This window comes from Neomonachus schauinslandi, chromosome 15 (assembly GCF_002201575.2).
Source record: "Neomonachus schauinslandi chromosome 15, ASM220157v2, whole genome shotgun sequence".
Taxonomy (NCBI): domain Eukaryota; kingdom Metazoa; phylum Chordata; class Mammalia; order Carnivora; family Phocidae; genus Neomonachus; species Neomonachus schauinslandi.
The window spans coordinates 25,578,853-25,592,801 of NC_058417.1; positions in this window are offsets into that span (position 1 = coordinate 25,578,853).

The following is a 13,949-nucleotide window of genomic DNA, read 5'->3' on the forward strand; positions in this document are numbered from 1 at the left end:
ACAAAGGAACATGTGGCCAAACCTCCCTAGCAATCAACTTATTTTTGGTAAATAATTAACGAGGAGTCAGGACATTTAAACATTACTTCTATAATTGTCAGGCCTTGTACAAGTCCTACTGTGATTTAGTTTCCTAGTATATTTTGTGAGAATAATTCCTGCTGCTAAATTACTTTACAGAACCCTTGGAAAATTAGTATTAGCAGACTAATAATACTGTAGGCTGCTCTGAGCAAGATGTAGGATAAATACATGGATGGAGAGACCTCTAGGATATCTATTTTAAGACCCCTTTTAATCCTCTCCATTGCATATTTTCTGATTGTTGTTTATATTCTTTAAAATATTTCTCTTAGGTAAAAGATTTTCCTTCATGTGTTTAATCTTCCCATTACAATCTAAAAGGCTTTTTGTAGAATACAGAGCATGACTTAGAGAGTTTGATATCATTTTAAGGTCCAGAAAAGAGTTCTCTGAACAGATGTGACTTAAGAGATGCTTACAATAAATAATTAAATCACGGTGAAGGATGAAGGACAGATGAAGAGTTAAAATATTATGACGAGCTGGAAACAGACTCTACTGACCTTAAAATAAATACCATGAAATCAATCAGGAATATAGACAAGAGAAGAAACACAATGAGGTGGGGTTAAAGTGTGCTAGGTTGTAAATAGGTAGAACGATATTGATTTATAGTTTGATATATATATGAAAGTAATGCTGATTTTTATGACACAAAGCTTTACTAATTCCTTTCTGGTTTCCTTTAGTTGGCTGTTTCCCCATTATTGGGCACTAAAGGCTCTTGCATCATAGTCCTTTTGCTAATATTAAGCTAGAAGACAAAGATAATCTGTCAACCTTCCTACCCAAGACAAATCACGCTTTCCTCTAAGACCCTCATCAAGAGCATCAAGTTAAAAGTAGCAACTGAATTTGGTTCCATCAACATAATGGCACAATCAACATGGAGATATGACAAAAATGTTACGACAGTCAATGCATTCCCCAGACGACTAACAGTATCTAATAGCAAGGTCCACATCCAAATTGGATGCTGTGCTTGGACAAGGTATGGATATCAGATTTAGTAACTGGAAATGTTCCATCAACCATCCCCCATTACCTTTCCCATACAACATTCAATATCAAGTGGCAAGAAAAACTCCCCATAGAGAAGGATTTGTCCATTACCATTTTATAGGAGGCAAGGGTCATGCAAAGTTAATTTCCATGGGGCAGGTCTTGACAGGCAGGATCTGAGCTTCAGTAACAACTTTTTGGGCAATGAAGTTAGGAGTGAGGCATAAGGACAGTTGAGAACACAGCCAGAATACATTCAATATTATAGTAAAAAGTTGAGAAAAAGATCAACAGAAAATTCTTAATGTTCATTTTGAAGAAAGTGAAGCTGCCAGAAGACTAAGACACTGGTGAGAAGATGAGCCACACACACACACGTGTGCACACACACACACACAATCAGATCAATAGAGGTGGTATTTCAAATGTACAATCTTTGCATATGGTGAAGGCCTGGTTTTAGTTCATTATGTACTTTGAGTAAAGCGGAAAGAACTTGGGCTTTGGAATTAAGCAGACCATAGTTCTCAGTCTAGATCTTTCAGTTGCTATATGTTTAATAATGGGCAAGTTAATTAACCTCTCTTAGGTCTGGGTTCTGAAATGAAAAAATAATACTTGCATATTAAGTGCTCGGCATGATTCTTGGCACATAATGGGGGATCTAAATAAGATCTATTATCGTTGCTGTTAATAGGGAAGATATATTTATTTCTGTAGATCTGTTCTTGCCCATGAATTCCCTTATGATACATATTTTTGAGTAGTCTGACCAGAGTCTGAAGGCCCCATCTGTAGCAGTTGGAATAACTCATTAACTTCAATAAACTGAGCCAACTCAATCTCACTGTGGTTGGTACCCTTGAAAGCTATCTTAGTTGGCAAAGGATTATTCTATATTTCATAACATTTTTGCTGGGGGAGGTATTTAAAGTAGGTGGGCTAAAATAACTTTACTTTGTCATGATATGTGATCAAATTATGGTGATGATTAATTTGTAAGTGCCTTGGATGTTATTAAATGTTTACAATAATGATAATGATAAGTAACATTTACTTCACATTTCTGGGCTCTATATCATTCTCCCCTGGAAGCTGAGTAAAACTTACATGTATGTAGAAATTGAGTATAAAGGAAACAAGAATTATTAAACAAAGCAAAACAAAACATTCCTGACTGTATACATCTAAATGAGCAGTGCTCCCTGCAAAGAAGTTCTGTTGGGAAGCTATACAAACATTTTAACAATCTGCCATTGCTCAAAACATTTTTGAAACTTCTCTCCTAGATTTGCCTTATGACCCAGTTTATGAGCCATATGAAAAAGTCAGACTCATTAATTTATAGTCATGCATAATTTTTCACCTCTGATAGTATTACCCTGCTTGATTACCCATCTTGGCTCTAAGTGATTTTGCTGCTTCCAAAAAAAATCCAACCTCAGAGGATGAATATCTGCCACTATTTAGAGTATTAGGGGGGAATATATTGCATGTTCTGAAGACAATCCCCAAAAGAATTCCAGAATTCCAGATGCTTGAATAACATCTCCCATGGCAATGAGCTTGTTGAGAATAACTCTCCTCTGAATAGAAGGATGTAGTGTTTTTATTTTCTTTTTAAGACCATTCCATTCAATAGCTATTGAGTTCTAACTATTGCCAATGTGTTTATTCATTCACTCACCCAACAAGTATTTATTGAGTACCTACTATGTGATAGGCATTGGGCTGTGGATCCAGCAGTGAATAGGACAGACACAGCAACTATTCTTCATCTAGTCAGGAAGACAAAGATTAAACAAGCAATTGCATGAAGAATGGTGTAATGGGAACATATTTTAGGGAGATCTAAGTTAATCTAGGGACCAGGATTAACTCTCCTGAGAAAATGACTTTAAAGCTGAGTTTTGAAAGAACAGTAGGAGTGTTCCAGGTAGAGACACTAGCAGGTAAATGCCTGGGGCAAGGATGCATGATGTTACAGGAACTGAAATTCAGTATGGTTAAGAGTGTTTGGGAGAATAGCAAGAGAAGACTGGCAGAGGCCAGAACATGCAAGGCCTAATAAACCATATAGCAGAGTTCAGAGTTGTACATATACTGAAGAATGAATATGCAAATCTGGTGGCAGAATGGATTGGTGAGAAGAGACAGTGGAGGTAAGGAGACCATTTGGTTGGCTATCACAAAAATCAGGAGAGAATGATAATAGTAGAGATGGAGAGAAGTACATGGATTTGAGAAATGCTAGGAGGTAAAAAGCAACAGGAACTGAAGGTTTATTGGATGTCACAGATAAGGAAAGGGAAGAGTTAAGAATGATTATCAGGTTGTTGGTTTGGAAATTATGTATGTGATGGTGCCACTCATTGAGCAGGGGACACTGGAGAAGTTTCTCTAATCAGTAAAAGAGAGCTGATTAGTTCACTTTTGGATATGCTATGTTTGAGGTGCCAGAAGGGTATCCAAGTAAGAATGTTAAGTAGGCATTTGGACACACAAGTGTGTGTCTCAGAACAAAGACTGAGCTTGGAATTATAGATTTGAGAGTCATCAGCACAGAAATGAATCAGATCATTTAAGGTGAGTATATTGAGTGAAAAGAGCACAAGGCTGGGAAAGACCCCTGAGATATACCAATATTTAAGAACTGTGAAGAGGAGATGCCCACAAAAGAAACTGAGGAACACAACAGAGAGGAAAGGAAAAGATCAGGAGAGTGTGGTGACATGGAGACCAAAAAAAGAGAGCATTTAAAAAACAGATGTCAGCAGTGTCAAATGTTGCCACGAAGTCAAGGAAGTTTGGAATTGAAGTAAAGCTGGATTTAGAGGATCTAAGTTATAGATGACCCACAGTACAGTGGAAACCCACTTATTTAATAAGTTGTGAGAAGGACCTGAGATTTGGCCGATGGGTAGTTCATTGAAAAAGATTAAACTGGGGAATCATAAGCAAAATTTACATTCTTTAAACTTTATTTGAACCTAAAACATATATTTATTTGCAAGCATTTATTTTCCAGTCTTTTGATATAGGGCCTAAAACTTTCTTTGAGTATAATCTGCTTTATTGAATTTCTTTGAGTATGTTCTGTTATTAGAATATGTTTATTGGAATCAGCGTAAGTTTTCAGCATAGACCATATCTATAACTGCATTGTCTATGGTTCTCTGTTTTGGTTTATTTAAAGTAAATCAAGAATCATGGAGAGAATTTCTGAGAAGATGGTAGAGTAGGAAGCACAAGGAATCTGCATTTCTATTTAGACAGCAATTGCACTGATGGGCGCCTGGGTGGCTCAGTTGGTTAAGCGACTGCCTTCGGCTCAGGTCATGATCCTGGAGTCCCGGGATCGAGTCCCGCATCGGGCTCCCTGCTTGGCAGGGAGCCTGCTTCTCCCTCTGACCCTCCCCCCTCTCATGTGCTCTCTCTCTCTCATTCTCTCTGTCTCAAATAAATAAATAAAATCTTTTAAAAAAAATTGCACTGGAAGAATCTGATGTAACCATTTGGGAACTCTGGAGTCTACTGAGGCTTGCAACCTCCAGGGGAAGGCTTGGATGGTAAATTTTGTTTAATTTTGATAAATTTCAGCTTTTAGTACAGTAGTAGGTACCTACCCTACTTCTTCATGCATTCCAGGGGCAGCTTGCAATGCAGCTTGCAGGAAACAAGGTAGCAAAAAGGACCCTGTCCACAAAATATCAGGGATCTGTGCTCTGATTGTTAATTCCTAGGTTCTAAACTCAGAGGTACAAAGAGGCAGCTGGCCATTGTTGTTGTACCTCCCCAATTATTACAAGCTCCACCCCTTCAGCTGAAATAATTTCCAGGGGATTTGAAAGGCTGGCACCTTATTATTCCCCCTTCATTTTTATTTTTCCCCTTTGGAAGCCATACATTAAAGACTAAGACATTCAAAAGCAACTGCCTATAGAAGGGTAATTAGAAAGTCACCATGTATGCCTAGGGAAAGGTGCAGGCTAAGAAAAGACCTGAAAAGATCTTAAGTTTATACCTCAGGCTGATCCTTGACACGGAGACTCTTATAACAATAAAATAACAACAATAATCAAAAACAAAACTCAGAAAATCCTAGGAAAAGAGAAGAATCTGATCTCCAGAGTTACCACATTATTAGGGTCAAATGTCCAGTTTTCAACAACAACAACAACAAACACAAGGATACAAAGAAATATGAAAGAATGATCCATTCAACTTATGGCTCAAAAAATAAGTTAACAGAAACTGTCTCTGAAAAAAAAAAAGACCTGATGGTAGATCTACCAGACAAAGATTTTAAAACAAATGTCTTAAAAATGCTCAAAGAACTACAGGAAGATGTGGAAAAAGAAAGCACTCTGTGAAATGGAAATACCAATAGAGAGACATAAAAGTTAGAAAGACACTAAAAAGAAATTCTGGAGCTGAAAAGTACAATAACTGAAATGAAAAATTCACTAGAGGGATTTAAAAGCAGATTTGAGCCAGCAGAAGAAAGAAGCAGTAAACTTGAAGCTAGGACAATGGGAATTAATTGAATCTGAGGAACAGAAACTAAAGATTGAAGAAAAATGAACAGAATCTAAATGACCTGTGGAATACAATCAAGTGGACCAACATATGCATCGTGAGAGTCCCAGAAAGAGAAGAGGGAAAGAAAGTGGTAAAGTATTTAGATAATGGATAAAAACTTCCCAAATTTGATGAAAGATATAAAAATAAACATCCAGGAAACTCAAGGAATTCAAAGTAAGAGACCCACAAAAAGACACATTCTAATTAAACTTTTGAAAGACAAAGACTAAGAGAGAATCTTGAAAGCAGAAAGAGTATAGTGGCTCATCACATACAAGAGATCTTCATGGGATTATCAGCAGATTTCTCATCAGAAACTTTGGAGGCCAGAAGGCCATGGGCTGATAGATTCACAGTGCTAAAAGAAAAAAAAAAATCTCAAATCAACAACCAAACTCTACAACTTATGGAACTAGAAAAAGGAAGAACAAGTGAAACCCAAACAAATGAAACTAGCAGAAGGAAGGACATAGTAAAGATGACAGCAGAGGTAAAATAAGAATGAAAAAAAAAAGAAAATCAATGAAATAAAAGGTTGGTTCTTAGAAAAGATGAACAAATTTGATAAACAATTAGCTAAATGGACTAAGAAAAACAGAGAGAAGATTCAAATTCCTAAAATCAGAAATGAAAGTGAGGACATTACTACTTATTCTACAGAAATAAAAAGGATTATAAGGGAGAACTATGCATACCAACTAATTGGATAATCTATATAAAATGGACAAATTCCCATAAACACAAAACCTACTAAGACTAAGTCATGAAAAATAGAAAATCTGAATAGACCTATACCTATTTAGAAGAGTGAATCAATAATCAAAGATCTCCCAACAGAGAAAAGCAATGGACCTGATTGCTTCACTGGTGAATTCTAAAAAATATTTAAATAAGAACTAAAACTTGGGACGCCTGGGTGGCTCAGTCAGTTAAACATCTGCCTTCGGCTCAGGTCATGATCTCGGGATCCTGGGACCGAGCCCCATGTCAGTCTCCCTGTGCAGCAGGGGAGTCTGCTTCTCTCCCTCTCCTTCTGCCTCCACCCTGCTTGTGTGCTCTCTTTCTCTCTCTCTCAAATAAATAAGTAAAATCTTTAAAAAAAGAACTAACACCAATACTTCTCAAACTTTCCAAAACAATTGAAGAAAAAGAAGAAACATTCCCTAACTTATGCTTTGAGGCCAGCTTTCCCCTCATACCAAAGCCAGACAAAGACACTACAAAACAAGAGAGAACTATAGACCAAAATCCTTTATGAATATTTTTGCAAAAATCCTCAACAAAATACTAGCAAACTGGATTCAAAAGCATATGCCAAGGATTATACACTGAATCTTTTATTCAGTGGGATTTATTCCCAAAGTGCTAGAATGTTTCAATATGTGAAAACTGATCAATGTAATACATCATGCTAACAGAAAAAAATATACAAGATCATCTCAATTGATGCAGAAAGAAGCATTTGACAAAAATCAACACACTTTCATGATTAAAAAAAAAAACTCAACAAACTAGGAGCGGAAGGAAACTACCTCAATATATAATAAAAGCCATATATTAAAAATCCACAGTGAACATCATACTTAATGGTGAAAGACTGAAATCTTTTTCTCTAAGATCAAAAATAAGGCAAGGATGCCCACTTTACCACTTCTATTCAACATAGTACTGGCAGTCCTAGCCAGAGCAATTAGACAAGAAAAAGAAATAAAAGACATTCCAATTGGATAGGAAAAAGTGAAAAGATCTCTGTTCACAAATGATATGATCTTATAAGTAGAAAACCCTAAAGGTTTCACCAAAAAAAAAGTTGTTAGAACAACTGAATTCAGCAGAAAATAAAGTCAACACACAAAATCTGTTGCATTTCTGTATGTTAACAATGAACAACTGAAAAGGAAATTAAGAAAACAATTCCATTTATGTATAAAAAATTAAAACCCGGAGCACATGGGTGGCTCAGTCATTAAGCATCTGCTTTCAGCTCAGGTGATGATCCCAGGGTCCTGGGATCGAGTCCCACATCATGCTCCCTGCTCGGCGGGGAGTCTGCTTCTCTGTCTCCCACTCCCCCTGCTTGTGTTCCTCTCTCTATATCTCTCTCTCTGTCAAATAAATAAACAAAATCTTTAAAAAATTAAAACCCTTAGTAATTAACCAAGGAGGTAAAAGACTTGTACAATGAAAACTACTATCACTTTTTAAAAGAAATTTTAAAAGACATAAATAAATGGAAACACATCCCATGTTCATGGACTAGAAGACAATACTGTTAACATGTTAATACTATCCAAAACAATCTACAGATTCAATGCAATCCCTACTAAAATCCCAACAATGCTTTTTGCAGAAGTAGAAAAAAAATCCTAAAATTCATATCAAATCTCAAGAGACCCTAAATGGTCAAAACAATCTTCAAAAAGAACCAAATTAAGGATTCACATTTACTGATTTCAAAACTTTCTACAAAGCTACAATAATCAAAACAACATGAGACAGACATATAGACCAATGAAATAGAATAGAAAGTCCAGAAATAAACCCTCACACATGTAGTCAAATGATTTTTTTAAAGATTTATTTATTTATTTGACAGAGAGAGAGCACAAGCAGGGGGAGTGGCAAGCAGAGGGAGAGAGAGAAGCAGGCTCTCCACTGAGCAGGGAGCTCAATGCGGGGCTCAATCACAGGACCCTGAGATCATGACCTGAGCTGAAGGCAGACACTTAACCAACTGAGCCACCCAGGTGCCCTGAGTCAAATGACTTTTGACAAGAGCACCACAATAATTCAATGGGGAAAGGGAGGAGCTTTTCAACAAATGGTGCTAGGAAAACTGGATATCCACTAGCAAAAGAATGAAGTTAGACCCTGATGTGATATTATATATAAAAATTAACCCCATGAATCAAAAACCTAACCATAAGAGTTAACACTATAAAATTCTTTAGAAGAAAACATAGGGTAAAATCTTTATTACATTGGATTTTGGCATTGATTTCTTGGGTAGAACACCAAAGGTACAGGCAACAAAAGAAAAAATAGACAAATTGGACAAGACGAAAATTTTTAAATTTTGTACATCAAAAGACACTATCAATATTCAGAACATTCCATCCTAAAACATCAGAATACACATTCTTTTCAAGTGCACATGGAAAATTTTCCAGAATAGATCACATATTAGGCCACAAAACAAGCCTCAGTAAATTCAAGAAGATCAAAGTCATGCCATGCATCTTTTCTGACCACAACACTATGAAACTAGAAGACAACCATAAGAAAAAAATCTGGAAAGACCACAAATACATGGAGGTTAAACAACATGCTACTAAACAATGAATGGGTAAACCAGGAAATAAAAGAAGAAATTAAAAAAATTGTTTTATGGAAACAAATGAAAATGAAAACACAACAGTCCAAAACTTTTGTGATGCAGCAAAATCAGCTCTAAGAGGGGAGTTTAGAGTAATACAGGCCTACCTCAAGAAGCAAGAAAAATCTCAAATAAACAACCTAACCTTATACCTTATACCTATAACCTAAAGGAGCTAGAAAAAAAACCAACAAACAAAACCAGCAGAAGAAAGGAAATAATAAAGATTAGAGCAGAAATAAATGACATAGAAACTAAAACAAAACAAAACAAAACAAAAACAGAACAGATTAATGAAACCAGGAGCTTATTCCTTGAAAAAAAAAATCAATAAAGTAGATAAACTTCTAGCCAGGTTTATCAAGAAAAAAAAAGGAAGGACTCAAATAAATAAAATCACAAGTGAGAGAGGAGAAATAACAACCAACACCACAGAAATACAATTATAGGAGAATATTATGAAAAACTATATAGCAACAAATTGGAAAACTTAAAAGAAATAAATTCCTAGAAACATATAAACTACCAAAACTGAAACAGGAAGAAAGAAAAATTGAACAGACTGATAACCAGCAAAGAAATTGAATCAGTAATCAAAAAACTCCCAACGAACAAAATCCAGGACCAGATAGCTTCACAGGCAAATTCTACCAAACATTTAAAGAAGAGTATTTATAAAGAACAGGTATTAACCTGTTCTTCTCAAACTATTCCAAAAAATAAAAAAGGAAGAAAAACGTCCAAATTCATCCATGAGGCCAGCATAATCCTGACACCAAAACCAGATAAAGAAACCACAAAAAAAAAGAGAACTACAGGCCAATATCTCTGATGAACATAGCTGTGAAAATCCTCAACAAAATACTAACAAACCAAATACAACATTAAAAACTCATTCACCAATTGTAGGAAACAAACTGAGGGTTGCTGGAGTGGGGGGTGGGGTGGGAAGGATGGGGTGACTGGGTGATAGACACTGGGGAGGGTATGTGCTCTGGTAAGCACTGTGAATTGTGCAAGACTGTTGAATCTCAGATCTGTACCTCTGAAACAAATAATGCAATACATGTTAAGAAAAAAAAAAAGAAGAAGAAGGTAGCGGGAGGGGAAGAATGAAGCGGGGGAAATCGGAGGGGTAGATGAACCATGAGAGACAATGGACTCTGAAAAACAAACAGGGTTCTAGAGGGGAGGGGGGTGGGAGGATGGGTTAGCCTGGTGGTGGGTATTGAGGAGGGCACATTCTGCATGGAGCACTGGGTGTTATGCACAAACAATGACTCATGGAACACTTCATCTAAAACTAATGATGTAATGTATGGGGATTAACATAAGAATAAAAAAAATAAATTAAAAAAAATTAATTAATTAAAAAAAAAAAAACTCATTCACCAAGATAAAGTGGGATTTATCCCTAAGTTGCAAGGGTAGTTCAATATTCACAAATCAATCAACATGATATATCACAAAACTAAGGGAAAGGATAAGAACCATATGATCATTTCAATAGACACAGAAAAAACATTTGACAAATACAGCATCCATTCATGATAAAAACCCTCTGCAAAGAAGGTCTAGAGGAAATATACCACAACATAATAAAAACCATATATGAAAACCCACATCTAATATCATCTGAGAGCTTTTCCCCTAAAGTCAGGAACAAGACTAAGATGTCCACTCTCACCACTTTTATTCAACATAGTACTAGAAGTCCTAGCCACAGCAATCAGACACAAAAAGAAATAAAATTATCCAAATTGGTAAGAAAGAAATAAAAGTTTCACTATTTGCAGATGACATGATACTATATACAGAAAACCCAAAAGACTCCACCAAAAAGCCAATAGAATTGATAAGAATTCAGTGAAGTTGCAGGATACAAAATCAATGTACAGAAATCTGTTGCATTTCTATATATCAATAATGAAGCAGCAGAAAGAGAAATTAAGAAAACAATCCAATTTACAATTGCACCAAAAAATGATAAGGTACCTAGGAATGAACCTAACCAAAGAGGTGAAAGACCTTTACTCTGAAAACTATAGAACACTGATGAAGGAAATTTAAGGTGACACAAAGAAATGGGAAGACACTCCATGCTCATGGACTGGAAGAACAAATACTCTTAAAATGTCTATACTACCCAAAGTGATCTACACATTTAATGCACTCCCTATCAAAGTACCAACAGCATTTTTCACAGAACTAGAACAAACAGTCCTAAAATTTGTATGGAACCACAAAAGACCTGGAATAGCCCAAGCAGTAGGGAAAAAGAACAAAGCTGGAGGCATCAAAATTCCACACATCAAGTTATATTACAAAGCTGTAGTAATCAAAACAGTATGGTACTGGCACAAAAACAGACACATAGATCAATGGAACAAAATAGAAAACCCGAAATAAACCCACAATTATATGGCCAATTAGTCTTCAACAAAGCAGGAAAGAATATCCAAAGGGAAAAAGACAGTCTCTTTAACAAATGGTGTTGGGAAAACTGTACAGCCTGCAAAAACCTGCAAAAGAATGAAACTAGACCCACTTTCTTACATACAAAAATAAAATCAAAATGGATTAAAGACCTTAATGTGAGCCCTAAAACCATAAAAATCCTAGAAGAACACACAAGCAGTAACTTCTTTGACATTGGCCATAGCAACTTTTTTCTAGATACGTCTCCTGAGGCAAGGGAAACAAAAGCAAAAATAAACTATTGAGACTACATCAAAATAAAAACTTCTGCACAGCAAAGAAAACAATCAAGAAAACTAAAAGGCAACCTACAGAATGGGAGAAGATATTTGTAAATGACATATCTGATAAAGGGTTAGTATCCAAAATATATAAAGAACTTATACAACTAAACACCCAAAAACAAATAATCCAATTTAAAAATGGGCAGAAGACATAAACAGACATTTCTCCAAAGAAGATATACAGATGGCCAAAAGACACATGAAAAGATGCTCAACATCACTCATCAGCAGGGAAATACAAGTCAAAACTACAATGAGATATCATCTCACAGACTTTAGTCAGAATGGCTAAAATCAACAATACAAGACACAATAGGCATTGGTGACGATGTGGAGAAAAAGGAACACTTTTGCACACTTGGTGGAAATGCAAACCGGTATAGCTACTGTGGAAGCAATATGGAGGTTCCTCAAAAAGTTAAAAATAGAACTACCTTAAGATCCAGGATTTGAACTACTGGGTATTTACCCTAAGAATACAAAACACTAATTCAAAGGGATACATGCACCCTTATGTTTATAGTAGCATTATTTACAATAACCAAATTATGGAAGCAGTCCAAGTGTCCATTGATTGATGAATGGATAAAAAAAATAGGGTACACACACACACACACACACAGACACACACACTGGAATATCATTCAGCTATAAAAAAGAATAAAATCTTGCCATTTGCAATGGCATGTACGGAGCTAGAGAGTATAATGTAAAGCAAAATCAGTCAGAGAAAGACAAATACCATATGATTTCACTCATATGTGAAATTTAAGAAACAAAACAAATGAGCAAAGAGGGAAAAAAGAGAGAGAGAGAGAGAGGAGAGAGAGAGAGAGACAAACCAAGAAATAAACTCTTAATTACAGAGAACAAACTGATGGTCACCAGAAGGGAGGTGGGTGGGGGGATGGGTTAAATAGGTAATGACGATTAAGGAGTGCACTTGTCATGATAAGCTTTGGGTGATGTATGGCATTGTTGAATCACTATATTGCACACCTGAAACTAATATAACACTATGTTAATTAACTGGATTAAAAAAACTTTAAAAAATTTTTAAATAAAACTGTAAAAAAAGGAGACATTATCAACAGAGTAAAAAGGCAACCCACAGTATGGGAGAAGACATTTACAAATTACATATCTGATAATATCAAGAATATTTAAGAACTAACACTCAATAACAACAAAAAAAAAACCAATCCAATTCAAAACTTGGCAAAGGGCTTGAATAGACATTTCTCCAAAGAAGATACAAATGGCCATGTAGCACATGAAAAGATGCTCAACATCTGTAGTCATTAGGGAAATGCAAATCAAAACTAAATTGAGATACCGCCTAACATCCATTAGGATGGTTAATTAAAAAAAAAAAACAGAAAATTACAGGTGTTAATGAGGATGTTGAAAAATTGGAACCCTTGTGCACTGTTGGGAATGTAAAATGGTACAGCTACCATGGAAAACAGTTCTTCAAAAAAGTAAAAATAGAATTATCATATGATCTAACAATTCCACTTCTGGGTATATATCTGAAAGAATTGAAAGTAGTGTCTCAAAGAGATATATGTATATCCAAATTTATAGCAGCATTATTCCCAATAGCTAAAATGCAGAAGCAACCCAAATATCTATTGGCAGGTGAATAGATAAGTAAAAGTTGTATATACATACAATGGAATATTATTCACACTTCAAAAGGAATATACATTATAACATGGATGAATTTTGAGGACATTATACTAAGTAAAATAAGCCACTCACAAGAAAAATTAAAAATTAAAAAAAATCCAAACCTGAATACTGTATGATTCCACTTAGATTAATGCTTAGTCAAAATCATAAAGGCAGAAAGAATGGTGGTTGCCAGGGGCTGAGGCAGAGAAAATAGGGAGTTAATATTTAATGGGTATAGAATTTCAGTTTTATAATATGAAAAGATTTCTCAAGGTAGATGGTAGATGATGAAAGCACAATAGTGTATTTAATACCACTGAACTATATGCTTAAAAATGTTTAAGATGGTAAATGTTATGCAGAAGACTGAAACTGGACCACTTTCTCACACCATACACAAAAATAAACTCAAAATGGATGAAAGACCTAAATGTGAGACAGGAAACCATCAAAATCCTAGCAGA